The sequence below is a fragment of the Pelodiscus sinensis genome, chromosome 1 (assembly GCF_049634645.1).
Source record: "Pelodiscus sinensis isolate JC-2024 chromosome 1, ASM4963464v1, whole genome shotgun sequence".
Taxonomy (NCBI): domain Eukaryota; kingdom Metazoa; phylum Chordata; order Testudines; family Trionychidae; genus Pelodiscus; species Pelodiscus sinensis.
Window position 1 is genome coordinate 124,355,170 of NC_134711.1, and position 27,348 is coordinate 124,382,517.

The 27,348-nt window shown below is 39.2% G+C and overlaps 1 long non-coding RNA gene across 1 annotated transcript in view; it reads left to right on the forward strand.

Annotated features, from left to right (window-relative positions):
- Positions 1-27,348, forward strand: part of LOC142818694 (uncharacterized) — a 129,050-nt gene that overhangs the window by 16,554 nt on the left and 85,148 nt on the right. The gene's annotated exons all lie outside the window — the stretch shown is intronic.

The window sequence follows — 27,348 nt, forward strand, 5'->3', positions numbered from 1 at the left end:
GTGTACCCACCAGATAGTAATTTTATCTAGACCATATTTTCCAAGTTTATGATTTATAACAAATATAATACTTGTGGTGGTGGGGGAGGGGGATTAAATTATAGCACTAAATTATTTTCTTTGATGGAAACAATTCCATTTCTTCTTCTAGAAATTTTAGGTATTTTAATATACACCGTGAACTCATGTCATGACATTTCCTTCCATAATAGAAGCCGAGGACCTAAGCTTCAAAAGGTCTGAGCACCCACAACAGAACTGGGTGTACTCAGCAGATCTGAAAATAAGGCTTCTGCATACGTTCTATTTGCTAGACAAAACAAAAGTATTCACAAATGTAACAAGGTTTAATAGTAGAACTGAGGGAATAATAGATTTTTTTGTAGTTTGGGAGCAATAGATACAGTATGATATAGATTGTATCAAGAAGCAGGGAAGAAATTAAATAGTTCACCAGTTGCAGCACGTAAATTATTAGAAAGGGAAGTTTAACATTATTCTTTTGTCAAATGTCCCTTTTGTACCTTGTATTACCCACCCCAAATATTAAAAAATCATGAGTTAGACATCAATAATCAAGATATAGACTAAAAACTAAAATATTAAAATGAGCACTTAGGGTACACTCTGGTCATGTTTTCCAGCTTTTATTTGTAATCAGAAGTACTAGGAACATACTTTTAAAAAAGTGAAAGTTGGGATTTACTGCCCACAATTACCCAGATAGTCTGTGAAGCTCACTGCTGAATTCAGTAGCATCAGAGTAATGCCATGAAGTTACGGTATGTAGAGTTGAATATATCTGCTTTTAGGTTGGGGTATGGAGAATTGATAATAGTTCATTGTACTATGTTCTCATGGCATCTACCTACTTTAAAGAGTATCTCTCATGTTACCTTTTGTGGCTGTTTCAAGTCATGATTGCGAATCCAAAATGAACTTGTTGCTTTGTATAAATTAAAACATTCATCTTCACCTCACCTCGAAGCAACGTCTAAATTTTAGGAAGTTTATAACAAACCTTTTTTTAACAGAGAAATTAACTTTTTCATGCACTTCTAAACTTCTGAATTCTAGCTAGAGGAAGCAGTAGCAAAATACTCATACAAGCCATTGAGAATGATGGTCAGAAGGAGGCAGAGGAAGACTGGGAGAGGAGAGAGAAAAGAGGAGTAGAAAAATTAGCAGATTTCAGAGATCATGGTTATTAGTTAAGTCTTTTTCATTTCTAAAATATTTTCTCTTTTTATGTGGTAGTATAGAACTAAGATTTTCATCTGGATAAAAATCCCTCTCACTTGCTGGCATATTATCTGTCAAACGCTTTCTTTACAACATCAGCCTGTTGTCAGACCTCCAGTTTGTAGATGAATGTTTGTAGTATGGGTTGAACCGCTGTGGTCCAGGCCTCTCTGGTCTGGCAACATCCATGATCCAGTAGGGGCTAGAGAGCCATAGAAGCAGAGGTTGCTGGTGGCTCGGAGCGGAGCCAGTTGGCGGGGCCAGAGGGATAGCAAAGCCCCTAGGTCACCAGAGCCCGCAGCTATCAGGGCAGGGATGCCAGTGTGGGTGCCAGAGCTCATGGGGCAGTAGAGCCCATTGCCAGTGCAGCTGCTGGAAGCACTGGCAGGGCTACTGTGAGAATGATGGGGTCACAGGGAGCTCCAGCAAGGCTGCCTCAGTTTGCAGAGCTGGGAGGTCTGACAAGGCTGCGGCAGCTTAAGGGAAAGCCCACAGACCTCCCCTGGTCCAGAAGTCTCTCTTGTATGGGACCAGTGAGGCCCCGAGGGAGCCGGACGAGGGAGGTCCAACCTGTATAATGGACCTAGAAGACATCACATGCAGAAACCTTTGTCAGATGACATTCCTAGAGGGAGTTGTTAAATCACATGGTTGGGAAAGAGAGCAGCGAAGTTCTGTTCTTGCACCTGATCCTTTTTCATTGCCTTATTGGCCGTTCTTCTTATTCCCTCTGTGGGGAGTTCACTCGACATGGTGGCTCCCAACAAATTGTGATGGTCTACAACTGAACAGGTTTGCTTGTTGTGGTGGGTTTTTTTTATATTTATCCATGCTTTTCATTATGAAAAGAATGAATGGGAAAATGGAAACAATGTGGTAACATCTGCCCAAGGACTGTTTGTTTGATACAGCTGAAGCTCTTTATCCCACAGCTGCAATTATTTTAAATAAACAAAACCTTGTGTTTTGGTCCCATAGAAAGAATTTGTATTATTTTCTGTATGGTAAGCCATCTCATTTGAATTATGTTGGGGATTATCTTGGGAAATGTTACGCAAGTGGTTGAATTTTTTATTTTATTTTAACAGATCAAAAACCTTTGGCAGTTTACGAAAGCTTTTTTCCCATAATTGATATTACTACTCCTTTTCTTTTAAGTCCATGGAGGATTATGAATGTCAGTATTAGATTAAAAGGAAGAAGGCTTTAGATACTTTTTATAGAAGGGCTCTGTTCCAAATGAACCAAACTCAGACAGGGATGTTTGAGGACACTGGGAAAAGGAGTATGATTTTAAAAAGAAAAAAGGAGAGGGAAAGAAGAGAAGAAAAAATATCTGTAAATGAAACTCATCCGTGGATTCAGTTGGAGCTGTCACTTGTGCCCATTTGCCACTTCAGACCCTTTTGATTGTTTTGATGATGCAGAACAACACTGAGCTGTGATTGCTTTTACGTGAAATTCAGGTAACTTTCTTCTTCACTGAGGGCTTTCAATAATTGGGGTAGAATATTGTCCTCTGATAAGACTGAAGATTCTATCCCAAAGTATTTTACACCAATCCTCCCATTACTAATGTCACAAATATTATATCCCTCAAAAGGGTCAAGTCATAGTCTACAAAAGTGACTATGCAGCTGTATGGTCTTTAACACAAAGTTTTGTTTATTAACAAAACCCATTCTCTCAATGGCCTCAACTAGGAGAAATATCCCATACAAGAGGGAAGCCATCACCAGCACAGCCAGACTTGTATCCTACTTGGGGAATTGGAAGGGGCAAATTTGTGGCTTCTTTCAATTTAATTTTCATTCTCCCATGACCAGACTCTCAATGTGATGTCATATTTCGTGGCAAAACAGTGAAAATTGCTCTATTGCCACACAAACCGTCTATCTGTGGTGTCACTAGTGCAGCATGTTTAGGATGACTTCTTTGGCTAACTGACCATTATCATACCTTACTCATGAGGTCCTCAAAGCAAGACAGACATGAGGAACCAAATGTAATAGTTGTGTTTTAATGCATGGACCAATTTGGGTGTTTAAGTCCTTAATAAATCTTCAGAGTTAAAGAGTGGCAGCTAAATTAAACATACACCCATGGACACTTTTCAGCTATAACTTCACTTTCATTTTCAGTAGACATTGAGCTAGAATTCTGAATTATTGTCATCTTCCAAGATTTTATTGGCAGGAGGTAAAAATCAGACTTGCCTGTAACTATTTAATATATTGACTATGGAGAGTGACCAGAAAAATTAAGCAGTTCGGTTTCATAACAACAGCTTTTCCAGATACAGATCAGCAGTGAAGGTGACAGTGGTACTCCAAAGGGGAAGTCTTTGAGAAACATGATCCATTTTAGCAGGAAGTGTGTTGTTGTCCTCATATTTAACTTGAAGCCTCATAACAGTGTTATCCCGAAGGAACAACTTGGTCTACTGTACAAATAACAGGACAATATTGGCACCTTTCTGATCACCTTTCAAGCCTCCATTCTTAATTTATTTTTGAGGAGGCATATTGCATAAGCCTGTCCTCTTACAGATGTTCAGCAAAGTCACCTTATTCTTCTAGACATGGTTGATGCAGTCCCAGAAGATTTACATGAGTTGACTAATCTCTAATTAGAACACTGATCCCACAAAAACTATTCTATTTTAGCTGCCAGGATTCAATTGTTCTGATATTTTTTTACACTTGCTTGCTGCTTTGCACCTAGGATATATTAAGAATTTTCTGACATTGTGGAAGAATTCAAGAAAGATTTTATTGATCTCTCTGGGGTCTCTTTTCAGTAGTCTCCCTTTGAACTTATACTCAACATGCATTTCTGCTATTTGGATGTGGCTCTGATATGACCTTACAGCATTATCAATCTCATGATAGGCTCAAGAAAAACTACAAGGAAAATTTTTAATGACTCAGGGCAGCAATAAGTATAAAAAACAAAATAAATTATTTTAATATCAACTATATAGCTTAATAAATGAACATGTATTTGCTTGGTTAGTAATGATTCACAATTCTAGTTGATAGCATTAATGTGTTACTTAAAATTATAATTTATAAAAATATTCAGAAAGACCAAAGAGGATACTATATTTTTACGTTGGTCGGGGTATAGTAAAAGTAAAAATAAACCCAAAAAACCTCAATAAGGTCCAATTAATTGCAGCAGTGTCATTCAGCATATTTTTAGTGATTAACATGGCAATGAATTGTCTTAAAATTAATGCTAATTACTAAAATGTCCATATTTTGCCATAATTAATTGTTGTTACAGCAAAAATAATAAAAACTAAGAAATAATGCATTTAAAAGAATAAATATTGGAAGTAAGTTGCTATAAAAAGGGTAGTCAGATATAATGATGATGGGCACCAGTTATCAGTCTCCTATATTCTCCCCCTACCCTGAACAGGAAGTTTATAAGGAGTTCTATATTTCCTTTGTGTTGGGGACACTGTTAAAGACACGTAATGGGGATAAAAGGAACCCTTTAATTGAGGATAGATCCAGATAAGTCCTCACTAACTCAGAGGTGGCTTTGAACAACTAACTGATGATAGGAAGAGGTATTTGAGAGGAAGGATGGTCCACTAGTAAGTGTGCTAGCCTGAGAAGTAGAAGACCCAGACTTCCTGTGTGGCATTGGGCAAGTAACTTAATCTACCTGTGCCTCAGTTCTTCATTTTCAAAATTGTGGTGGTAATCCCTACCTGATATGGATGCTGTGAGGCTTGCAGGTATTATGAGGCTAGAATTATCTAAGTAGCTGGAGAGAGAGAAATTTGAAACTAGCATTGCAGGACGTGAAAGGTCACTGGGTATTCCATCCTGCACCATTAATGGGAGACTTGCAATTGTCTTCAATGGGAACAGGATCCTGTTCTCAGCTGCCATTTTGGGTCTTTAAAAATCCTTCTCCAAAGGGTTAATATGATAAAGAATGGTAAACACTTCGGGGATTTCAGAGAAATTCCTCCTATTTTGCACTGTTGTAGCAGATCAGAATTTAGTCTAGTCTTGCACGGATAGGCTGGATCAGCATTTCTTTTTTATAAAGTACCTCTTTAAAAAAAAAACAGTACTCACAGTACCTACCGTTTTTAAACGCACCATTGCAACACATTTGTTTAAACAACTTAATTGTAGCTGGGCAGGCAATGAAATTTTTGGGTGTAAAAAGTACAAAAATAATAAAGTGCTGTAAAACTTAAAATAAAAATACAGTTTTCTCCAAATTTCAGTTGTTGTCATAACCCCCCCGTCCCCCCGCCCCAAGATTTCACTCAAGTACCCCTAAAGGCTCTTGTACCACTGGTTGAGAAACACTAGGCTGGATGCTACTGCAGAGATGCTTTCTGGACTTCTGGCTATCATTTGTTAGCTCTTGGGGTTGTCCTCTGTGCTGTCATATTGCTATTTAATATCTTTATTCAAAAGGACATTTACTATAAATAAGAGTAAGAGATAGCATCCAAGCCTGTTTCCACCTATTCCCCTACCAGCAAGCAAATAATCTAGTGTGGGAATAGTCAAGTCTTTCTGACAATTTGGGCAATTGCTACCAAATACATGGAATATTTCTAGGTAGAGACATTTGCTCCAAGATTTTCAAACATAGTTGTTGATGTTAGGCTCCTAAATCCTTTTTAGCACCTCAGTAAATAATGTGGTTTATTCAAAGCACTCATCTATCTAGCTACTCCCATTCATAGATGAGCTAGGTGCTCAGCATCATACAGAATTTAGGCCTGTTGGATAGATGCATAAATATTCTGAATTAAGAGTCTTTGGCACAAAAAAAAAAAAAACAAAAAAAAAAAACCCCAACCACCCAGCTTTATGAAACAGTGAAGTTTTCCAAAAGGGATTAAAAGATGGCATGGAAACTGGCCAAACATGAGATCAAAGCAGCGTTAGTAGGACAAGAAAAATGCCAGCAAGAGATGAAAGGCAGAGATAAAATGCTTTGCATATTTCATCCAAAGCCTTTGAAGAGCCGTACACAGGTGGCTCAGTATCTCTATTCTGATATTACAGATGGAGTAACTGATGCAAATGATCAAATGTGGATGATTAACCGCTGGACCAAACTACTATGGAAAGTGATGGATTCTCAGCTTTTTGTCTGCAGCCCCAAAGCAATATTGTTCCCCATTTCTTTGAATCGTTCTTTTTCATTTACTTAGGAGTAATTACGTAGTACCTGTACTTCAGTACATGTCTTCCTAGAGCAAAAAGGAATGTAGCTTTAATCAACTTTGTTCACATTCACAGTGCTTTTCATCCACAACAGCAACACACCATTAACCTGTATACTCATCTGCTTGATGTGAGAGACTGGATAACTCTGGAGGAATTACAGTTTTCACTTGCATTTCTGAATATAGCTTTTGGCCAATCAGAAATGCATTTTTTTTACTGTATTCAATGTACTTAGGTTTTTTCCCCCTAAGCAGGGAGATTCATTTCAGCAAGTGGAAAAACTTAGATCCAATGCCACCATGTAGCTTTTTAGTTGGACAAAATGATGCCATTGCTTTGTGTGTTATTATAAAAAGACCACATCAAACTATGCATGCGCCCCATAATACCATGATTATAGTGTTAGTCTCATTCCAGCTGAAAAATATCACTAATTGAATATTAGAAAATGCCTTCAATTACACGCTCAGATGTCCAGAGAGATATAGATAGTTTGTTAAAATACCACGTAAATTTGTACTATGGCAAGCTTGGAACATGTCCTGAGAGGGAAGGAGGGAGGCAAGAAGTATCGTCTTTAGCATTCATGGTGATATCACCTCATGCTGTGAGCTCATCAGATCTTGCAAATGAAATAGGAAAATTACGGGAAGGCAGACTTCTAAGGATCACCCAGATGTTGCAGGAAATGAGATGTGGCGCTTTTCCAGTGCCGGCAGTAGGGAGTTCAAGTGGCACTGCACAGCTGGAAGATCATTGGTTTGGATGATGTGTCAAACCAACGCGCTGACCATTTGTGCTGTAAGTTTCTGTGGCACTTTTTGACAGAGTTTGAGTTTTATTGCCAAATTTCAGTCCATGTAATTATATTCTGCCTGCCTCAAATACCCCTCTGGTTTCAATTGGACGCAGAAATAAATAAATAACGTAAAAAAATGCTTAGTGGGCTGAATAGTGGAAAGAACAGGGGTGCGGCCATACGGGTTGAAAAAGCAGATGTTTTTTAAAAAAGCACTTTTGCCTGAAATAGCCTCATATTTTCAGGCAAACTCACAGCCAAGAAAAATACAGATCAAATCCAAAGCCAACAGGAAATTGTAGCAGCCCTAAGAAAGGCCAGGGAAAGGAGGGTATAGAAAAATTACCATATGATATCATCAACCATTGGAGATGGGAAATTTTGCAGGCTTGTGTAGAGGGGCTGTTGAAATGAAATGCTAAAATATTCCAGAATTTATTCTATTTATTTTTCATTTGTTTTTTGAGAACCCTGGGAAAAACAGCTTCATTATGATTGCTACCCATTGCTTTTTGACTTTGAGGTCTTAACTATCCATTTTATAAAACTGAGTTTCTGTAGATACTAAGAAGTGAAATCCAGCCCCAATGAAGTCAGTGCAAGTTCTGCTATTGATTTCAAGAGGGTCATGATTTTACCCTAGATTTACAGTGGAATCATCTTAATGTCTAATGGAATGTGAATAGATCAAAATACTGCCATTGGTAAAGGGCAGTACAGCCAGGACGGGAAATAAAGCACTAGAATCTTAACCTTGAGGGCTTCAAAATCTGTTACTTTAGTCTGTATTGAGTGTCCAACAGTGTACATGATAACACATTAAAATTCAAACACAAGCAGTCTGATTGTGTTTGTCTATATTTAATTACAAAACCCCTTCATTCAAATATTGACACAGGCCTGACTTCAATCAACAAAAGCAAATAAACTCAGTCTCAAAGGGAGACTGCTTCAGGGGAGCAGTAGAAACTGTGCTGGTCTTATTAGTCCATGATCTCCTTCTGGTGATAGACAAAGGTCATGTGTCCACGCTGATTCAAGAGGGTTCTTTACAAATGACCATGACCTTTTGTTGATGCAGCTGCAGACATTGGCAAGGATACATTGAATTGCAGTTGAGTTGCTTTTCTCTTACCTTTCTGAGAGATCCTAGAGTGAGGATTCTCAGTTTTATTCAGCGGGCAGGCCACATTTTAACAGAGACATTGTCTCATGGTTCAACTTTCCTCCTGTTCCTGATCACACACAATACCTCTGGGATAACAAGTAATATCAGGGGAAAAGTGCAAATCTGGATTTCTTTTGATTCAGTTTTGCATTGGGAAATGAAGGGGAGGAGTGAATACCACATGACCAGGCCATTCTTCACAGACCAGAGTTTAAGATCCTGGTAGTCCATGTGAGACTCTTTTTCTTCTGCCACAAACCCTTTCTTATTGAGGTGTGGATACTTCTGTATTCTCATGTGTCGCTCTTCCTGTTTCAAATGGCTGTGGACCATGCTATGCTATTTTGGATGTAATGTCATAAATATTATCATTTTTACTTGTTATATTAGCACCAAGAGGCCCTGGTACTCCACATAAAAATAACAAGAAACAGTTCCTGTCTGCGAGGGCAGACAGCCTAAAAATACAACTCAAATAAGAACAGAAGAGGAAGCAGAGCCACAGGACAGTGAAAATCCAAGGTGTCACACCAGGTCAGTGGAAAAGCCAGGAAGAGAACCCAGGTTTCCTGACTTTTAATTCAGTGCCACGCCCAGTGCTGTGGTGTAGGGGATGAGGGTTCTGGGGTGGAACTGAGAGGTTCATAGTATAGAAGGGTTTCTGGGCTGGGGTAGGGGTTGTGGTCAGGACTGGTGATCCAGGCTATGAGATGAACTCATGGATCAGGATTTTAGGATGCAGGGGACTCTGTGTTTGGGGATTCAGATCTGGGGCAGGGGATTGAGGCACAGGCTTCCCTCCTGTGGCTTCTGGTCCGCAGGGGTTCGAAGTCAGGCTTCCTGCCTGTCTTGACACCATGGACCACGCTGTAACCCAGAAGCAGCCAGCAATAGGTCCAACTCCTAGGCAGAGGCATACAAGCAGCTACACATGGCTCTCCCCTGCAGGCCCTGACCTTCCCCACATCCCATTGGCTCATTTCTGGTCAATGGGAATATGGAGCCAGTGCTCAGGGCAAGGTCAGCGTGGGGAGCCCTATGCCTTTGCTGCATAGGAGCTGAACTTGCTGCTGGCCTCTTCCAGGGTACAGCATGGTGTCAAATAGATAGGGATTGACTAAAGGTTTTCATAATGAGGGTTGTGATCCAGCCTTAGCTAGCCACCAGGGTCCCTGGGTGCTGAGCAAGGTAACCCAGTGCCTTACATTCTGGTACCCACTATTGTGGACTATTGTCTTTGGACTGTAGATTACAAACATTTATTCAGTTGATTATTCCCCACCTATAAGGTGATATTCCAGCTTTCCATTAGCGTGGTATGTGCCACTGGCAAGTTCTCTTCTTCCTCTTAACCCTTTTCTTTTGGGCTGTGCGTGTGCAATTCATTTCTGCTGAATTGCTCTCGATACACATTTCAGCTGGCTTGAAAGTGAGCTGCCGTTCCTGGTGGTAACAAGAAAGACAGTAAGGACAGTCATGTAACTGAATTATCCAAAGCCATATTGAGAGAGCCTGAATCTTTCATACCCAGTATGGGTATAAATTACAATTGAATTAGCCTATTGAGGGATTTGAAAGACAGTCATGTGGTTCAGACACAGAGAGTTCATACCCACAGGAAGGTAACAGAAGAATTATAGTGCTCTGTGGGACTTTGATTAACTGTCTCCTGAGTAAATACAACCTCTGAAAACAAAAGCTTTCTCTCACACCAGGCCCCAGAATTGGCAACTTTACCACATTTTCTTTATTCACCTTCAGCATGGCTGGCAGATTCAGCCAAAGGAGAGAGACTGTAAATTATAATAAAAGGGGAATTAGAAGATGTTAATTTAATCAGACGATTGAATGTCTTCATTGACATTAATTGCAGCGTTAATGTACAGTGTGCACAATAGTCAGTCAATGCGGCACAGTATTTTTCAGCACCTTAAACTTATGGCTTAAACTCAGAATAAGAACTTTCACAGTCCTATAGTTGAAACTGACGAATCCTGGCCACCTTTTTCTTTACTTCCATTGTATCTACTTAAAGTTGCCCCTTGCATGCCTAATAAATGTGGACTAGCTGCAAGCATTCATTCTGGCAATGTGATCTAGCCAGGACCACTGCCTGGGTCAAGAGTCCAATTTAAGTCTCACAGAGTATGGGGATACACACTAGTAAGTTTTATCAAAGGATTAACATGGGTTTTGTCTGGCACCATTTGCATTGTTTTATGACTCCACTGTCATTCTTATACAGTAGTGCAGTGGTTCCCAAACTTTTCAGCATCACGCCCCCTTTTTGATTTTTGAAAAACCTTTACGCCTCCCCACCCCCAAAATAGCAGCAAAACTTGAGAGGGGAAAAAAAAAAAAGGAACTGACTGGGGCAGCAAAACTTGATGGGGGAGGCTGGGTCGCCTCGCGTCCCCCTCCCCCCCGGAATTTCTTCACGCCCTACAGTTTGAGAACCCATGCACTAGTGCATAATGTTGTTATGAATGCATCAGTTGCAATTCCATCTTTAAGGTTGTCTTGAGTGGCAATTCAAGCAGGACTAAAATCCCTGTTTTTCATAGATTTATTGGTAATTGCAGTTTCACAGGAAATATTTTACGTGTTCACTCATTCTGAAATTTTGTGTTGTTTACTTCCTGTTTCTCTGAGTTTTTCCAACTATGCAACTGCGGTCTACAATTCTAAACATCTCTGTCACCCTATGTTTTACAGGTCAGGTGATTTACACATTGTTTACAATGCAGAAACTAATATTTACCCCCTGCACCTTGATCCTGAGACATGTTGTGTCATGGCAGACATCTCCCCTGAACAGAGTCAGTTGCAGGATTGAGCTCTTGGTGGGTGGACTTTATTCACCAATATAGGAAGATAAAGAGAAAACATTAGTCCCTTTTCCCACACAGAACAATGCAGGTCTGCAGACTCTTGGGTGAGTGACCGCATAGGCCATATAAAGGTTACGTTTTTAATTAACTGAATTCAAGTTTTGATTGTACCAAATCCTCTCCCATTTAATAGAATAGTTGTATTGAATGGTATTAGTCTTCTGAGTGGAGCTTTAGTGCAAAAAGTACATATTTCAATGTGGTTATACTTCTGCATTATACTAGCTGAAATAAATACATGCCTTTTTATCCAGTACTATCTTAGCATGCTGTACAGCAATATGAAACCATATTGAAACATAATAAAAATGTTGAGTCACCTTAAATATTTTAAATAGAGGGGCGGGGTAAACTATTTTAAATAAATAGTAATACATAAACAATATTGTTGCCCCTTTGGTTAGTCAATATTTGAGATCTTGCATAGTTTCTCAGGAAGTGAAATAGATGATACACACCTTAAGCATCTACTTTGAGGTAATCCTATTTATTTACAAAAAATGTACCCCAAATCCTGTTTCCCCAACCACAGAGACATGGAAAAAAATAATAGCTGGCAGTGTCCTTACTCACAATTTCACAGTCTGCTCCTCCAGTCAGTTTTGTGCCCCAGTTCAGTCATCAGAACTATATTTAAAGAGTTTAATTATTCCTGCCATTTAGCCTAAAAGAAGGGTACTTAGCATACCTGTCTGCTTTAATTATATCTGTAATAGTGTATTAATCAAAGTTCTGCGTGACAGTGCCGTTAACATCTTCCACAATAAGGCCTTGTCTACATTTACCAGGAGATCAGCAATGCTGGGATTGATCTCCTGGGGGTCGATTTAGCAGGTCTAGTAAATCAGCTGTTAAATCAGCCATTGATCGAGCATACATTGACTCCAGTACTGCACTGGATCAAGAAAAGTAAAGGGAGTCTATAGAAGAGCTTCTCTCATTGACTCCCAAAAGTGGACTCATTGACTGCCTGTAACTTGAACAAAGGTATGTGGACTCTAGCTATGGTATTCATGTAGCTGGAGTTGTATAGCTTAGTTTGACATTGTCCACAAGAGTATAAAAGTCTTAGGCCTGGTCTACACTACAAAGTTAGGTTGATGCAAAGCAGCTTGCAATAACCTAACTGTGTAGATGTCTCACTTAAATTTAGTGCCGCTTAAAATGAGTGCCCTGTTATGCCTACTTAATAGCAGCACCTCTTCAGGCAGTGTAGAGCCAAGATCAGCGTACTTAGGTCAATGCAGTGTGAGAATGGACACTGCATTACTTATTTCAACCACTACTGTACTGTCTTCCAGCCACTGTTGCTCAGTGCCTCACATGGATCACTCTGGGTGTCATTGTCCAGAGGTCATGGAGACCAGGAGACAGCCTCACCCCCTGTAAAGCTCTATGAATTTTTAAAATTCCTTTTCATGATTGCCTGGCTTGGCAAGTACACATAACAGCTCTCCATTGTTGAGTGCATCTGACCATGCCAACTACGTGCTCCAAAACACTTCTGCTTGGCATAGATCAGGAGTATTGGATCTCCCGAGCTTCTGGGGAGAAGACTACATAGGCACAGTGCCAAAACAACTGTGGAAAGCAGTATGATACGACCAACAGCAGTGCTGTATGAAAGCGAAGGAGCTGCGACAGGCATACCAGCAGGCCAAGGAAGCTTGGTCCCCTGTAGCCCTGACACTTCTGGTCCACAGACTTGATGCTTTTAGAAAGAGCTTCATGCCATACTCAGTAGAGACCACACACACACAGTTCTGTGTCTACCTCTGAGGAATCCAAATCACAGGCTCCTACTATGAACAGAGAGCAGAAGTCGATGTTAGTGGATCAAAAGGAGCAATATGGGGGGAATAGCAACTGTGGGGATCCAACTGTGCAGCAAGCCAGTACCTCTACTGCAGTCCAATCAATCTCTTCAGTTGATCAGTTGAGCCCAATGCAGAAGGAACTTGGGTAAGTGTATAGTTGAATTTGAAATAACAAGGATGGCCCTTTCCAAAGTAACAGGACACTTCTTTTGACCTATAATGAATAGAAGATATAGTGCTACAACCAAGAGAGGTACTTGTTTTCATTCTCCATTTGCATCACAAATATTATGCAGGATATAGCAAGCAGTTCTAAGCATTGGGATGAGATCCAATCTTGTGAGTAAACAGTGTGATTTACATCAATACCTTTGATGTCGACACCCGCGTGGCCAGACTATCGCGCTGAGCCGACAAACAGCTGATCAGCTGTTTGTCGGCTCAGCGCGGCAGCCATGTAAATTTAAATGAAGCGGCGATTATTTAAATCGCTGCTTCATTTTCCTATGTCTGGTAGCCTAATCTACATGCCTCTGGTGACAGAGGCATGTTGTCTAGACGTACTCTTAGATAAGAAAGAGGATACAGACCCCTATGGGTATAAAGATGGGTCCAGCAGCACACTTACTCTGAGCATCAATCTACCATCAATCTGCTGGTCGGGTTAGGTGTTTGACCTCCCGAGGTTCCATGGGGACGTCCACCTCGTATTCGTCTTTCCTAGGAATTGAGGGATCGGCCCTGGCTTGACCTGCTGGAGTCGAGAGGCACGGAAGGGGGTAAAAATTGTACCTGGATGTGGTCCTTTGTCTTAAGTGTACACATAGACTTAGAGCTCTTTAAAGATTAAGTTGTTACTTGGTACCATTAATTCTATTTTTTTATCTTTATTTTCTTTGTAACCATTTTTAAGATCTATATTTGCTAGCAGTTAAGAAAGAGAGCAATAGCCATTTAACCATAAGATCTATATTTGCCAGCAGTTGAGAGCAATAGCCATTGTAACCATATGATTTATAAGCTTCTTTAATAAACTTGTAACTGTTTAAGTTTTAACCTGACTCCTTCAGTTGCTGTAACAGAACCAAGCACAATTTAAAAGAACTTCAGCCGGTCATAAGGGACAGGTATAGGAAGAGCTTGGGCGTTTGGATCGTGTCACTCCCAGGTGACAGATCTGTTGGGGCATCTCTCAGTCTTCCCTAGACTGCCCGCTGCGAAGGGATCCTGTATCCTAGCAGCTGAAATCTGAGATGTAATAAGCTCTTCCTATAAACTTCTGGGGTGTCTGTCAGCCTGTTGGCTGCCCTCTGCGACGGGACCCCGGTCCTAATGGTAAAGTCACGGACGTTAAACCTTTTCTCGGTCACACACACACACACACACACACACACACACACACACACACACACACACACACACACACACACACACACACACACACACACACACACACACACACACACACACACACACACACACTGCCCTGATTGTCAGCCGACGGGGGATAATTAGAAAAAGTACCGGACAAATCATAATGGTTTTGTTGGTGTGTGTTAGCTGATCTTTTCAAATGACTGCATCTAGGACTGAGTCTTCAACCATAATGCAGTCTTGGGAGGCTTGTATGTAGTTCGTTATCTGTGTTATAAGGTATTGAAAGCTAATGTACCTGGCACCTGATCTGTTAGATACAAGAGATGCCCATAACCATGTAAGCAACAAAGTAGGGTGGATTTGCTCAGTTACCACATTAGATAAAACATGTCCACTGAAAAGCCACGCTTCCAAGTGCTCTTCAATGCTGGGAGTTTTCGCTATGTTAGTGACAAAAAACACATGATTTCTCCGCCCCCTCAAACCATATTTGTTCCTTATTTTCTCGTTGTTAAAGGAGTTTTTTCCCCAAGCCTGCAGTTCTCTAATCTTGAGCCTGCACGGAGTGTTCAGTTATGTCTTGTTCCATCACACAAAGAGAAAGTGCCAGTTTATTCCTCCAGGCGCTGATCATTTCTGGGGTAGCATTGTAGTGGTGATTGCACAATTTTGAGATCCATTGCCCTCTTCCTTTCAGTGCTGAGTTTATTTCTTCTCTGTGTCTTGCTGACAGGGCTTCCTTTTCAGCGGTTTGGATGCTGAGGTCTGTGCTAGCACTAATGCCGTTTTGCTAGCGTTCAGCGGCACTGTCAAAATATTTTCCTCTCCCCATCTCTGATCTGATTTCAGTCTGTGTTCACATTTTGGTTATCCTTGATATTTTAAATTTTTTTTTCCCTGAGGCCATGTTGGGTAAGATCTAGGGTCTTTTATATAGAGCTTTGGACTGACACTTACGTTCACAGCTCCACCAGCGACCTGCCGTGTGACCCTAAGAAAGTCACTAGATGTACAAATGTTCAAAAATGCCTTTGAAAATGCTCAGAATTTACACCTTTATGATGTAGAAGACTTTCTGCACAGAAGCTATAAGGTTGCCTCCCACCTCAGGCAGACAGATGTTCAGGTTTTGTACAAGGTAGTGCACCAAAAACAGTTTAGGCTACGTACGTACCTGAGCCAAAGTCCATGCTACCCCTGGCCTCACTTCTATTTTTAGAATGTTGAGTAGGACGAGTGCATGTGTTGTCTACCCAAGCTGAGAGACAGCTTTGTAGCTTAAGTGTAGAAAATCTCCTAGGCTTTTTTCGAAAGGAGAAATTAGAAAGGAGAAATTAGAAAGCACTAATTTGCATATCTTCCAATCACTTTTTTGAAAGTGGGTTTTTCGAAAGTGAAAGTAGCCTGGACGTGTTTTTTCGGGAAAAAAAACCCTTTTTCGAAAAACTGCGTAAACCTCCTTTTTTTAGGAAGAAAGTTTTTTAGAAAAAGGGTTTTTTTTCCAAAAAAACCCGCATCCAGACTTACACTTCCAAAAAACCTGCTTTTGAAAAAGCGATCAGAAGATGATATGCTAATTAGCACTGAAAAATATCCATAATCTAGATGTACCCCTACATCATAAAGGTGTAAGCCCTGTGGGTTTTTAAATTGAGAAACACAGTCACGGATTCAAAGTATAGATATTTTTAAATGTGCCCCTTCATCTTCTCAGCTTCTTATTACCTTCCTATCATTTTTTCTGTCCTGTTTAGTTTGTGACCTCTTTAGGACAGGTATTTTCTCTTAGTATGTGTGTGTACAGTGCCTTGTAAAGTGGGACCTCCATTTTAATTAATAATATTTTGAGTAGATAAATATGGTGCAGAATTAGAGTTCCCTGTGAATGCCGTTGAAAATTAGGCTAGTATTACATGCCCATATGATAACATGGCTTTTTAAAATGTATTTTATTAATGTGTATATAGCAATTGCAACCTTACACCCCCTGCTCTCCAAAATGGTTAAGTAGTTATGAGTATAATATAAATCTATCAGGTAGAATGGAATATTTGGGTGGGATCATAGAGCACTGGACTGGCTCTTTTTTTTTTAATTCAGGTGCTTTGAGGAGGAACAAAACTTTTAATATGCAAAAGACATGTTGCTTGGGATGTCCCTCATCTCATCATTGCTGTTTCTAGATCCATATGACTAGATTTGAGCCAATATTTTCAAATACAGGGATTTAAAGAAAAGTTTCTATTTACATATGTGTGTAAATGAGTGGCCTGATTTAAACACCCAACAGCTTCAGTTTGAGGTCAGATCTGTATAGTTACTCTTCACTTAGAGTTGATATCTAAATATAGATTTAGAAGCCTAATTTTAGGCTACTGTTTTATAAATCTTTATCTCCTCAAGGCTCACTGTTTGGAAACTATTATAATCCACAGAGAATTGTGATTGGGTTATCCTAGATTTTCATTAGATTAATGTTATCAGTTGTATGTAAAAAGTAATTTAATATTAGCTTCTATTAGGGAATTATCAGCTCAGGTTAGTTTGGGAATTCTGTAAAATATTATTTTTTCTTTTCTTACTCTAAGAGAAAAAATGACACCACGAACATGGGTAGGTTTCTCTGGCAAACATCTCTTGTAGGAGGGATTTGATATCGAACACCAGGGCATAACTAACTAAAAACTTAGCCGACATATTGCCCGTTCATGATAACATTTTTAAATTAACTATAGAGTTGGTCGGGGATTTTTTGAAAGTGCCAGTTTGTTCAAACTAACATTTTTCATGGGAATGTACCAGGTTCAATGAACTCTACATGGGAAAGTTTTCTTAGGACCAGAATAAAACAAGTGGACAAAAACAGAGAGAGTGAGAGGCTGTTCTCAATGGTGGTAGATGACAGACAAGGAGAAATTGTCCCAAGTTGTAGTGGGGGATGTCTAGATTGGATATTAGGAAAAACTATTTTACTGGGAGGGTGGAATGGGTTAACTAGAAAGAGTGGTGGAATCTCCTTCCACAGTGGTTTTTAAGGCCTGACTTGACACAGCCCCAATTGAGATGATTTAGTTGGGGTTGGTTCTGCTTTGAGGCAGGGGGTGTGGATTAGAATATCTCCTGAAGACTCTTCCAACCCTAGTCTTCTATGATTGTATGAAAGGATTTACATCTGGGATAAGGTCTGCAATGATTGGACTGTAGAGTCAGTTTCTTTTTCTCTCACCCAATGAATGTTTGTTTAATTTTACAGAGTGGAACAGCTTAACAGGGAAGATTGAGACCTATCCCAGAACAATTGATAATGTGGTGGTTAGCCCTCTCACCTAGGATATAGGAAACCTAACTTAGAGGCCATGGCCTGAGTTGTGTAGAGTGGGAGCTTGAACTTGGCTTTTCCACATCCTAGCGGGGTCTCTTTACCTCTGAAAATCTTCAGAGGGTCTTGTATTATGAAAGATTCCACTCTTGAAACACACACCCATAGTTGTGATCCTGCCAGACTGAATGCAGTGTAGTATTCAGTACTCTGCTGGCTGGTTGCTAGATTCTGGTTACAGAGCCATTTTGAGACTGAACTTGGCCTGCAATGGCAGAATTATTTGGAAATATTTGTCCGGCTAATTTCCCTTGTGGATTTTGTGCACTACTTGATTTCCTCATTCTCCGTGCTTAATCTGTTATATCAGAAACTGTGGTTTAATGCAGTTGGCTGGTTCTGTATAGAAAAGCAGAAAGGATCAAGTGTGGAGCCAATACAATGGTTAAGTTTTTATAAAGTTTAACATCCAGCTAAACAGATCTACATCCACTGGAATTTCTAGCAGGAGGGAGCACTTTATTACTGCTTTGACCATAGATTTTTGTGGAAGGGTTGATGGATGGCTGTCTGCCAAAAGGAGCTGCTTGTTAGGTCATTGGCATTCAATACAATACCTTTCTTGCGGATAAAGCAATGGAAGTCACATATCTCTATGCAAAATAATTGGCTGATTACCCTGGTGTAATTGCCAAGTAATCCTCATTGTGATTGTTCCTTAATCCAAAATGTCTTAGACTTGAAACTCAGTCATCTAAGCTATTTAAGAGTAAAAATAAATATTTGTTTTGTTACTACTCTAATAATAGGCAAACCCCTTCTGTTGTTCTCTCCTTTAACCAGTTGTGCAATACCTTGTTTTATGTGCTAAGGCTCTTGTGCCAAGTTTTTGCCTTAAGTGCTAGTGACAGAAATATGAAAGGTATTAGTAAATTATTATGGGATTAAGAAGGAACATTGCTGGTACACAAAAGATGTGTTGATTCCTTGTCCCATAGAGCTATATAGATACTGCAATAAAATCTTTCTCAGCTAAAAACGGAAGGGCTAAGAACAACTAGACAAGAATGTATATTGTGGGTGGGGATGTGTTTTTCTGAACGTTTGGACCTCGATCTTTGATAATACACCTTAAAAAATTAACTAACACTCACTTTTTGTTTTGATAGATAGTGAAAAATATTCTTCACTCATTGTTGAAAGCAAAGGACATTATAGGCTTCAGACCGGCTAAGGGACATATCTACACACAGCCTCATGCTTATGCAAAATCCAAGTGAAGTTGGTAGGATTCTGTATGAGCAAAAGAGAGCATGTGCACATCTGGCAGAGGGACTGTGGTCATAAGTATTCAGAGAAAGTAGCTCAAGCAAGTTTTGTTTACATTCTATATAATAATTTTAAATATTAGACATATAATTATCTTTTCTTGTTTTAAGAAACGAATTGGCTTGCTACTTCCATGGTTGCTTCCCCTCTTCCTCGCACATGGTAGAGAAGAGAGGTATATTTGTGACTCGTCTGGTGCTTTTTCTGTATATTTTTTCTGTCTGTCTGCAGCCAGCTCTCTTGCTCTGGCTTTCTAGCCAGAGCTATAAACTGGGAGGGCTATTCTTTGCTGCACCATCTTTGAAATCCCATCAGGAAGGCAGGTGAACACTCTCAAAAGAAGAAAAATTAGGAGACACCCCAAAATGGTTACATTTATTTGGCACTTTTTCAATCTAAACAGATACTATCACCCTTTTCCCCATGTCTTCTCCCCTATAACTAAACTAACCATGTCAACCATTGTCCTCACCGTGTCATACAAGAGGCAATATGTCGTGTACAACTCTGTCTTCTGTTTGTTACAAAATCTTAGTAAAAAAAATAAATACATTAGATTTCAATTTAATGGATCTCCAGAAATCTGTGATTCCTACTTAGCTAATGATCAGTCACGGCCTGAGACCAAAGTATACAGTAGTTGTCCCACACTTTAAATCCTTGCTCAGGTAAAATGTTCATAAATGTCAATGGAGGAGATGTGATTGCAGAAGGACTTCTGCATTTGGTCCCATGCATTGCCTTCTTAATTATCCTATGCCCCATTTTTCCAATTTTAGTTTGGACCACAGTATTTACAAATGAGCAGAGGTTTTTGCCAAAACTTCATTCATGGCAGGTAAATTAAAAAAACCCAGAGGGTCTTTAAAACACCCTCTCCCAAAACTGTTTCTATTTTTATTTATGTGTATAGCATCAACACTGTGCTAGACTGTTCACAAACATGTACGATATAATCCACACCTGCTCTTTAATATTTCCATTTAGAAAGTGAGTTTATCTGCATCCTTATTTAGGATAAGCAGCGAGGAGTCCTGTGGCACCTCATGAACACACTAGGGAAATATCATCTAGATGGAGCTGCTATAAGATGGGTGCCTAACTGGCTGGAAAACCATTCCCAGAGAGCAGTTATCAGTGGTTCACAGTCAAGCTGGAAGGGCATAACCAGTGGAGTCTTTTACCCTAAGCATATGCCACAAGCCAGGAGCAAAGACTCCCTGGACAGTCAGCAGGTTTTGGTCTTTTATACTGAGCGGACAAAGCTGTTTCATAAATCGAACTAGCTGTTCATCGCAGTAGCAGGCTGGATGAAAGTCATTCCCACGCCTTCTCAAAGAATTTCATTGAGAATCACGTGCTTTATCCAGTCATGTTATGATTTGATAAAGACACCCGCCCCCGCACTGAAGAGTACGAGCCTTCTAGATAGCATTCCTGGCCCAGGTCCCAGTCCAGGAGATTTGCAGGGCGGGTCACCTGGTCATCAGTGTGCACATTTCCTTCTCATTTTGCCATTACCTAGCATGCTGGGGAAGATGCAGCATTCAGCAGTGATTCCTAGATTCTGACCTAGGTGAGCTTTAGGAGTCACCTGTTTGGAAACAACATGAGCGAGGACTTGAAGAAAAACCACTTACCTACTTCTCCTTACTGTTGTTCTTGGAGATTGGTTGTTTATGTCCATTCCAAGAACTGCCCACCTTCCCCTCTGCTGGAGTAAACTGGCAAGAAGGAACTAGAGAGGTAACAAGTAGGCAGGGCCTGAAATGCAGTGCTGTGACGCTGATATTCCAGAGAGCGCCTAAAATTATCAGATGCGTACCACTAGGGAAAAATCTTGCAGTGAGGCAGCATGTAATGCAAAATAGTTATTTTGAAATAATTTTCTAGCATAGACATGCCCTTAGAGAAAACATGAGAGTACTGCTGTACCTATTGTTGCCTACCAGAGCCCTGAGCCCTACCAATGTAACTCTTGTATACCTACCTTAGCTTGCACAGTAGAGCCCTGTTGTTTTGGATCTAATCTCTGAAGTTTTGGTCTTGGTTTTACTAAACTGTGTGGTATAACTGCTAACTGTGGTGTGTATGTGTATTTAAAGCCATGGGCTTATTGTAATATGAAGAAAATAGGTAAAAATGATTTTGAGTTATATGTAGAGCTGGGCAATTTTTTGACACGTAGTAAATTCAGTGAAACATTCATTTTGGGGGGCACTGAAGCTCATCTAGAAAAAAATGAAATCAAAACATTTCATTTTGACCATTTAAAAATGAAATGTTTAATTTTTTTGTTTCAAAACTTTTTTACAAAAAGTAGAACAGAAGTTGAGCAACACCAAAAATGACCCAACATGAAATAAACCTTTGGGTGGGATGAAATATTTTGTTCGATCCAAAATGTCTTTTTCACATAGTTAAGCCTGAAGTCTATGTGGCCTGGTGATTGCTTTATACAGTATAGGCAGGGCAAGGATAAAATGGAAGGAAATTGTAGCCTGGTGCATCATTCGAAAGCCCCACAGGGCCACACAAAAGAGTCAAAGCTGCAGGCCCAAAGACCTTGAGCATTCTTGACTAATATGAGACAAGGAGACCTAGCGAAGCTGAAGGTTTAAGGGTAACCAGAATTCTGTTGGTCTCCCAAACTGGGAGAATCGAGGGAAGCCAGGGGTTCTGTGCATTCTCTAAGATCTGGGTTTAGCTTGTATTCTGTTTTAAAAATAATGAAATTAACACACAAAAAGGCTTAGAGTTAATATTGATAAGAAGGTTGGTCAGCATGATGCTAGTCCAGCAAAGAACAATGAAGAACATAGATTCAAAAATTAAAGCAGAGTCCCAAAGAGCACTAAACAGAGAGAGGTTCTTGCAGGTGTGAAGAAAGTGGTTTTGATGTTGACATGGGACTATCACGTATTTGGAAGCATATCATGTTAAGTTAGCATGTTATTGTGTATAAAATTCCAGTGCAAGTCAATCCAAATATGTCTGTAGAATACTTATGGACTTGATGACCTCCTGATGTCTCTTCCAGCCGTAGGATTCTATGCCATTGTAGAGTAAGGATCAGACATTTTAAAGCCGTGAAGTAGCAAGAGGGGAACTGTGTCGGATGTTCATAATGAAACCTGAAACCATGTGAAGCTTTCCTGGTTTGGGCGTTTGCTGAAGAGTCAGGACAAAGACTGTGGCCATGATTTGCTCAAGTTCACAAGGCAGTCAGCTGACTCTGGGTACATTCTCAAGTAAATCTGGGCTGATTTATAGAGCACAGTATCAAAATCATATTAAACTGAGGTTTTCACATGGCTATGATACTAACTCAGATAACATTCAAAAGCTTTGACAGAGGCTTGGTTTGATATTTTGAGTTCATTAGAGCTTGAAACTCAAAATGAAATTCAGGGGGTACAAACACCACCCCAAAACCAGGAACCAAACAAAATTCCCAGGAATCTTGCAAATGTGAATGGCTGAGTTCTGTACGGGTCTGAACTGTCTTCAAGTGAAATAAAACTGGTTGTTCTTCTGCACTGAAGACCGAGTGAAGGAGCGTATGTGTGCCAGCACTGAAGTGTATGTGAAAGAGTTGAAAAGTGAACATGGGATACACATCTAGGCAGAGTATTTATTATGTTGCAAGAGCATGGCTTATCCATAGTGATGCATGGTGAGAATGTGTCTCTGCCTGCATTATTAGGTCTCTTACTGAAACCTTCTGATTTTGCTGTGGAATTTTGGTACACATTAATTTATTTTTGAGGGCGGTAACTATTTTGGACCAGGTTCTAATAAATAGAAAAGCATTGTTATAGGCCTGTTTTGTGACTACTTCCTCTGAGTCTCTTCTGTGAATCAGTAGTAAATATAGCCATGCATCTCTATGAAAGGATAACGTTCCTCATTCCTTCTATATAAAGAATTTTATATTTAACTTATTCTCTGCTCTTTATATATTCTTTATTTGGTCCGTTACTCTGTATGTATTTAAATGGGCCACAAACATTTATAGTTCATTTTAACATACCCAGATTACTTTCTGCAGATTGTACTACAGCAAGCATTTAAGGATCTAGGGTTATATTCATTTTGTCTGATATTTTAAAATTATTCATAACCAGGAGTGCTTTTAGTTATTAAAGAGCATTAACAGTGTCCGTTTAAACTCTCTTCACCTTCTTCAGTCTGGGTTTTATTTGAAAAGCAGACATGCAGTCCCCAGTGAGAATTAAAGTAGAAGCATTAGCTTGCAAAATATATGCCAATGAGCTAATGATTCTGACACTTCCACAATACAAGCTTTACAAGAAGGCATGCAGACAGCAAAGTCTGTTTTTCTATCTCATATTTTTTTTAATGGCTAAATGTTTGTTGGAAACAAAATGGATTTATTTTGCTCAATCCAGGGTATAATATCAGGACTGATCCGGTTCCGGGCCCCAGGGCTTCAGACAACTAACAAAACACATCTTACTTCTGCTCTGCTAGTTCTCTGTTATGCTTTTCACATGCAGGGAGAAAGAGTAAAAGCATAACCCAATTGAATAAAGCAGCATGGCCTGCTATTCTTTGCTTATGAACCATCACATGATAGGCACCAATTTAAGAAGAACCCCCACCTGTGGTATGTATGTATGCCACAATCAAGCAATTTCATAAAATATAGGTGGATGTTTGTGTCTCTCTGGTGATTGGTAGAGCACAAGTATATGTTTAAAATGGCGTAGTTGCATCAAAACATATTTTCATTTATTTTTTAAATAGCCCTATGATTTTATACCACATTTAAAAAAATAAAAATAAAAGGATACGGCAACCAATGCATTTTTTTCAGGGACTGCAGCATTTATGTTTCTTTGAGATATGGAAAAACTAAACTGAGGTTCTTACTGGAGAATTAATGTTACAGTTTGTCTTTTGGCTATACAGTCACTGTTTATATAAGGATGTATTGGCCGAGGGCTGTCTGCCATGGCAATCTAAAAAAAATAACCCCTTTTCTAATAAAAATAAGATGTTCTCTAAACAAGAAGTTAAAGGAAATCTATCCCCTCTTCCTTGACCTTTCAGACTGTGGTGAGCATTAGACCAATATTGCCAATTATATGACAATCATGTTGGATAGTATACAAGCACTATATTACAGCTGGGATATCAAATAGAAGCTTTTGACCATAAGAATTAGAATTAAGTATTGGTTAAAATGTATTTTGGTGGTGGTTGTTTTTTCTGCAGTAATTGCCTGGAACAAACACCTGGCCTTCAAAACATTCCATATATCAGAACATTTCCACGACTATAAGTATTAAGACACTGTACCCACTGCATTTAATCCATTGTTGCTGTAAAGAGATAGAAGCAGATTTGATGAGAGTAGTGCACTTTTTATCTTGTTTAGCAGTGTTGATACTTGGAGAAATCACTTCACCTCTCCATGTGTCTCTTTTCATTCATTGTTTGCGTACTCTGTTTAGATTGTAATGCATTCTGAGAAGGGACTTTCTCTTATGAGTGTGCATAGTGCCTAGCCCTACTGAGCTTCAATCTAAATGGAGACCTCTAGGGAATCATGTAATATAAATCATAATTGTTTGCTTGTGTTACAAGATCTAGTACAACGAAGAAATCACTTAAAATGCCAACTTTGCAGAAGCTGTAATAATATTGGCTTTCTTTTGCATAATGTGAGTAGCTGAGTGGGATGTAATATAAACATGATGATTATTTGAACATAAACCAAGTAATTATATGGGCCTCAGTTTTCAAAAGCAACTTGCAATTATTCCTGCCCAACTTGCAATACCTTAAATAGACCTGATTTTCAGAGGGTTGGAAACTTCTAAAAATTAAATGCCTTTAAAGGTGTCTCAAGTTGGTCCCCAAAGTCATTCATGACTTTTGAAAATTCAAGTTAACATACCTAGTTGAGTTAGTTTCCTTTTGTATTGAATTTTCCGCGTCAGTTGTTGTGTTTTCATTATAACCTTGGAGGGAACGCATTAATATTCAATAGAATCATTATTGCACAGAAACTTTATTTTGAATGTGCATCTCCATTTGCTTCACAAGAAAAAAACCTTCCACCCTTCTACCTTTGAAGAGCTACTTAACTTCAGGATGAAATGGTTCTGAAGTATGTTTAAGGGCATTTACTTTAGACACTTTGTTTCTCTTTATTTTTATTCTTTTTATTAGGATTGACTAATGTTATTCATTAAACTAACAATTTCTCCCCTGCCTGTTCTTAAGTGTGACTTGTGACCTTGCAATCTGTGTATTTTGTCATCACAATGTGTTACCATGGAACTGATTTTGATGTCATGAATAAGGGCATTGTGAATTTCCACGTTCCCAAGCCTATTTGAGACATAGGTTTGGAAACAAAAATGACTTCACCGGTTAAATATTGTTAGATCCTATAGTATATCAAAGGTAAGAACACTTGTGCACTATATTCCTTTCCATAGAAAAATCTAAGGCTAGGAATTTCAAAGCAAGTATATACAAGAGTGACATTTCACAAGATTAAATATTTTGAGAGAGCATTCAACTATAACCCCTTTATGTCATTGTAGGTAAAAAAATCTTTCATATTGTTCATGCAAACCTTTCAAATTCTTTAATATATATCAAGTATAAAGAGGGATATATATACACACACACGCATGCATGCATGCATGCTTGGCTCCCATTTGAATTTAACTCTTTGATGACAATAGCTGCAGCAGTGTACCATGAGCAGTTTTCTGCTGACATTACAAACAGGCAAAGGGAGGGAAATGTAGCACTCATAATATTGAATTTAGGAGTTCTGTCTGGGCATTTATGGCAAAAAAAAAAAGGCTTGTGCATACATAAGGAAAACATTTTCATTGTGTGGCAGAGCCTATGCACTGCAGCAATAATTCAGAACGAAAACAAATTTGCGTGGTGACCCTGTGTACCAGCTTTTGGTGAACAGGAGCTTAAGAGAGTACAGCAGACTCCTCGGTACAGGCTGTTATCCAGGCTATCTTACTCATCACAATTAAATGGTTACGAAACATTTTTTTTAAAGCAAACCTGAGAAGCCTTAACGTAAGTAAAATACTGCATTGAATTAAAAGTGCTAGACTTACAGGAACACTCTATACATTTCATTTTTATTGGTTATGCTACCAATTTTTATTAGATCAGAACTTTGCACCTACCATGTTTTTAATGCATGGCTCAGCACCCCTTAACCTCTTGGCACTGGCCAAATGTGTCCTCATGAAGTAAAACCTGTGCTAATGCCATTCTGATTAAGCAGCAGTCATTGATTCATTCTCATTTGGTTATATCAATAGTTGGAAGACATCCCATTAAGAGTTTTCCTGATGAATCAGAGTATATAAAATATAAAGTCACTGCGATGACAATTATGATGATTATCCCTCATGTTTATTATAGCATTTTTATCCCATTGGCTCCCAAAGTGCTTTGCAGCAAGGCATATAAAAGAATAACTTCACTGAAATTTGACCTCTGGGTTAGAAATGTAGTAATGATATGAAGGTTTTTTCAGAAGTAATTATGTAGAATAATTTCTTTATTCTAATTCCATGATCTAGTGAACTGTTAAAACTGTTTGTTTGTTGTTGCTAACGTGTATCTGGATGGAGAGAACTGGGAGTTTGGTGGTAAATTATATTAGCAGTTTGATTACATTAAAATGCCTATGATTGATTCCTGTCATAGTTTGTCACAACATGATACGTTATGATAAATTGCCATCAGTTTTCTATTAACTACTCTAGATGGCATTAGAGGGCACCCATTATACAAGGATTACAACATTTTATTGCACCATTATCAAGACAATTATTGATAATGGGTAATTACTTTATAATTAGTGCCATTACATTTGGGGTGAGGTACTTACAGGTTTTTAGGTGCAGGTTGAATGTACTGATTTCAATACGAATTTGGGACTTAACCTACTCAGGTGCTTTTGAAAATTCCACAAGGTGCCTACTTGCATATTTAGGCACCTGAAATCCTTGAAAATAAGCCTAAAATCCTTCTGCTAAATTTCTGTTGATCCTCCAAATAGGTAGAACGTCAGCCTGGCCCCAGACCTTAGCCAAAAGGACCTCTCTTAGAAGTGGAATGTTTCCTTGGTTGGTTCAATCCTTTACCTTACTTGTGAGATGACCAACAAGA